Source organism: Mirounga leonina, unplaced genomic scaffold (assembly GCF_011800145.1).
Source record: "Mirounga leonina isolate KUSES-001 unplaced genomic scaffold, KU_Mleo_1.0 Mir_129, whole genome shotgun sequence".
Taxonomy (NCBI): domain Eukaryota; kingdom Metazoa; phylum Chordata; class Mammalia; order Carnivora; family Phocidae; genus Mirounga; species Mirounga leonina.
The window spans coordinates 22,319,912-22,324,148 of record NW_023270323.1 but is presented as its reverse complement, the minus strand read 5'-3'; the positions used below and the strand labels follow the sequence as shown (position 1 = coordinate 22,324,148).

General features: G+C 39.8%; 1 long non-coding RNA gene across 1 annotated transcript in view; it reads right to left on the bottom strand.

Annotated features, from left to right (window-relative positions):
* Nucleotides 1-177: 177 nt before the first annotated feature.
* LOC118010204 overlaps nt 178-4,237 on the bottom strand; it is an 8,664-nt gene continuing 4,604 nt past the window's right edge. Inside the window, exons 2-4 of the long non-coding RNA XR_004679152.1 lie at nt 3,917-3,996; nt 1,690-1,837; nt 178-443 (exon numbers count right to left, since the gene is read on the bottom strand). This is a non-coding gene — a long non-coding RNA (uncharacterized LOC118010204). The remainder of the gene's footprint in view (nt 444-1,689; nt 1,838-3,916; nt 3,997-4,237) is intronic.

Here is a 4,237-nt window from a genome sequence, read left to right as displayed (position 1 = left end):
ATCTATCTATCTATCTATCTATCTATCTATCTATCTATCTATCTATCATCTATCTATCATCATCATCTATCTATCTATCCATCCATCTACTGGGCAATAGATTTTTTTTTTTTAAATCATCCTATTTCGGGAAAAAACACATGAAGAGAAGACTGAATTCTGCCCCAAAGTCTCCAAGTTTCTCATTTTTTTTTTTATTCCTTCCACAACCAAGGAAATTCTGAGCCACCCAACTGGACAGAGTCAGTCTTGTTTCTCAGAATCACAAGTTCTTGTTGCCCTTGGAACATGTGGCTCTTAATCAGCAGCAGGCTTGTAGGAGCAGTCCACCTCAGTGCTGGAGAGCGACTTCCCAGGCTTGCTCTCTTTTGGACAGTTTGGCGGACAGCCACTCCATCTAGACATGCTGGCGGAATTCAGCTGAATACGAGATAGTCTCTTCTCTTGTTTTCATCAATGGAAGAAACAAAATCAATCTTTCTTATTAGTACTTTTTTTTTTTTAACAATTTATGATCAGCACTGTTTATTTGCTCTTCTGATTACCTCTTAAAAAACATGCTTGGAAAGGCTGTGCTAAATGAGTTCTTCCAGGTCCTGAGATATTCCAAATGCATGTATACATTAAAACATTGTTTCCATATATGAATGAAATCTAGATTTGGACCTATAAAATCCTTCTGATAATAATTCAATTTTGGAGATAGATCTGGAGCCGTAAAGAAAGTTTCAAAATTTTTTCTATTATCAACATTAATGTCTGATGACTGATCAAGGAAGCATGCTCAGATTCGTTGATTAAACTTAAAACATAAAAAAAAATATGCTGCAACCATTGATTCACGTTCATGAGGGAGGGAGCATTTGGGCACTGTTCTAATGTCACCAGAATTTATATTCATCTGACATACATTTATACAGTCACATTAATCATTAAAATCTTCAGTGCTTCTGAACTACTTGGTAAATACCTGCTCCTCTGAGCCCCTGATGCCCCAGCTGCACTGTCCACTCTTTCAAAATCTTTGCACTATCTAGAAAAAAAAAATTTTTCATTTCCTTCCCAACCTTTCTAAATAGAAGACCGCAATGCCAACAATGCACAAAGCTCTTCTATTGCAATGATTCTTCTACTTTCATCACCCCACGAACTGTGGTGTGTCAGACCCTCCCCCAGAGCCAAGCTAGTTTCTGGCAGCGATTTGGTTGCTGGGGGAACCCAGTCACTCTCAGGACACTGAGGACTGTTCATGTACCCCAGGAGCCTGGTGTGTGTACATGGGTGTGGGAGGGAGGTCATTCAAAGGCCCCACTGCTTCCTTTCCTCCCTCTTCCCCAACCCCTCACTGCACGCCCTCTGCTACCTGTTGACTCATTTCATTCTCCATGACCCATCGCCTCCTCTGGAAGCAGTCCATGTTCTCCCCGCCTTCCCATTTCCTCTGCCTGCAGCTCTCAGAGCAGAAATGCTTTCCTAAAGAGTTGAGTGATATCACATCCTTTTCCAAACTGTTTATCTTATCCCCAGCTCATGCTACACCCAGTAAGCTTAATTCCCTTTGTTCGAGAGATGTCCTTAACATTTGTTATGGAACCAAACTTATTTTAAATGCATTCTGAATAGAAAAAAATAGTTCTCTGAAGAATGCTTAAGATAAAGAAAATGAAGTAGGTACTCTTATCCACCCACCGTCATTTATCTCTCTGATGAGTAAAGATTTTCACTGCTTCTGTTTGCCCCAAGAGGGGTACGCCTGTGGAAAACAAGGCTGCTCAGGTATCTCGGGTAATTAATGCCTCTCCTTCAGCATGTAATGGCTGGAGACCCACTGTAGTCCCTGGAAAAATAAAGGCCATTTTCTGATATTAAGTAGTTTTATGAGACAACATATATATTTTTGAGACAATATATTTAAATTTTTTTAAAAACTATAACTTTTTATATTTGTTGCAAAAAACAATTGAACACAGAAGCGGACAAGGAAAAAAAATCACCCTTAATGTAACCACCCAAGGATAAGCAAGGTTAACTTTGGGGACCACTTAGATCACATTTTCCAAATGAGTTTCTATGTTCTCATCTGGGTAGGTGGAGCTAGAAATGGGGGTGGAGATGAGAGAAGGACAATTATGACCAATGGCACCAAAGTATTTCTAAGTGGGTGGTAGGAGGCATACATCATTTCCTTGTCCATGCGAGGTGTCACAGCTGCCTCTGTAGAGAGTGGAGTAGGAAGGTAGGGGTGAAAGCAGAGGAGTGTATGTGATCCAAACTCTCCCATCCCTACATTCCCCTGGACACTTCCTCAAATGGTCAGAAAAGTCAAAGAATAAAATTTAATACAACTCACTATATTAAGTAATTCACCAAATCTCTTCTGGGAATACATGAACCTGGTTCTCCTTGTGGATGTGACATGATCATGGATTATTTAACTTGGATACCGAATGGATCGTAGACCTTTCTATGCAGTTGAACCTGGGTGGCTGGATATGTCTGTAACTCTGCTTTTTCACAGATGACACAATTCCATGCAATTATTAGTCCTGCTTTATGATTGTTCTTAAGGGCTCCTAGGGAAATATATTATGCCCGAAAACGATTCTAGCCTCAAGGGGCTTTGCATTTGCTATTCCCTCTGCCTTGAACAATGTCCTCCTAAATCTTATTTCCTCATCATTCATCCATGCTCAAATGCATACCAAAGAGAACTTCCCAGACCCTTTCAGTATACAGTAGCCATGGTCACCCCACCCCTCTCGAACTCATTTCAAATGTTTTACCAACATTTGAAAGTACTGCCTTTATTTATACTTGTTTATTGTCTGTGTCCCTCCATTACAAGAAGAGCGGGGACCTCCTATGTCGAGTTCACTGCTCATCTCCAATGTCTAGAGAAGGACCTGGCACATGGTGCTTTTAAATATATTTATATTAAATAAATATTCATTAAATAATGAATGAGTGAAACAATATATGATACATTATACTAATAAAATAATTTCATTGAAAGCAGTGAATAAATCTTAAATGTTTGCAACTCTCTAGTCACTTGAATGCTGAAGCAAACAAAAGTAGAAAATTCTGGGTGAGCATATATGTGGATTACCCAGAAGATGAGTAGGTTCCGAGGGTTCTCTTTCATCTGCTTACTCATTTCCTTTCCCCAGATCCTCTTAATTTACACATGTGAAAACACTTGTACACTGTGATGTACTTTATAAACATAAGTGTTTTTATTTTTATTTCCAAGAGTCACCTTACGTTTGTCCTGCATCTTTGTTGAAGAGGACAACGATGGTTATGTTGGGGAGAACTGGAAGGCATAAATTGTCCAAAGGTACAGCACACGGAAGGGAACTGACCTTCACTGGATCGGGGCAATCAGATCAGGGGCAATCACAGGTCTCAAAACAATCCTATGAAATACTCCTTGACATCTCCATTTGTCAGATGAGGAAACTGAGATTAAAAAAGTTTTGAGGGGCGCCTGGGTGGCTCAGTCATTAAGAGTCTGCCTTTGGCTCAGGTCATAATCCCAGGATCCTGGGATCGAGTCCCACATCTGGCTCTCTGTTCAGCGGGGAGCCTGCTTCTCCCTCTCCCTCTGCCCCTGCTGTGTTCCTTCTCTCTCTCTCTCTCTCTCTCTGTCAAATAAATAAATAAAATCTTTAAAAAAAAAAAGGTGTTGCATAGCCTGTTCAAATCATATAACATAACTAAAGCTAGTTTTGATTCCAAAGTTAATGTTTTCTGCTATTTCATGATGCTCCAGGATGGCAATGGTGTGTGAAAAAGGGGGCCCACTCTGTTACCACCGTTCCTCTCCTTACACCACATTATGTACAGTATCTAAACATGATGGCTTGTAACAATGCAATTCCTTGAATTATAGAGGAAAATGTCGATCACTTACTTCTTCTGGCATTTCATGAATGTGCCTCTCTCCCTGAGCTCTCATTTCCACTGTGCCTTTGACTTAATTTATGATCACCACTGTGAAGAAGAAAAGGAAGAAGGAAAAGCAGGAGAAGAGGGAGGAAGGAAAGGACAGAAGGAAGAAAGCAAATAGATTAAGGCTCTGGGCACCAGGGTTCTGACTATCATTTAAAAAAAAATCTTTTTGGCCTGTTTTATATAGACATCTATATCTCTTATTGTAGAAAATGAGACCAATGAGAGATAGATACATCTATCTATCTATCTATCTATCTATCTATCTATCTATCTATCTATC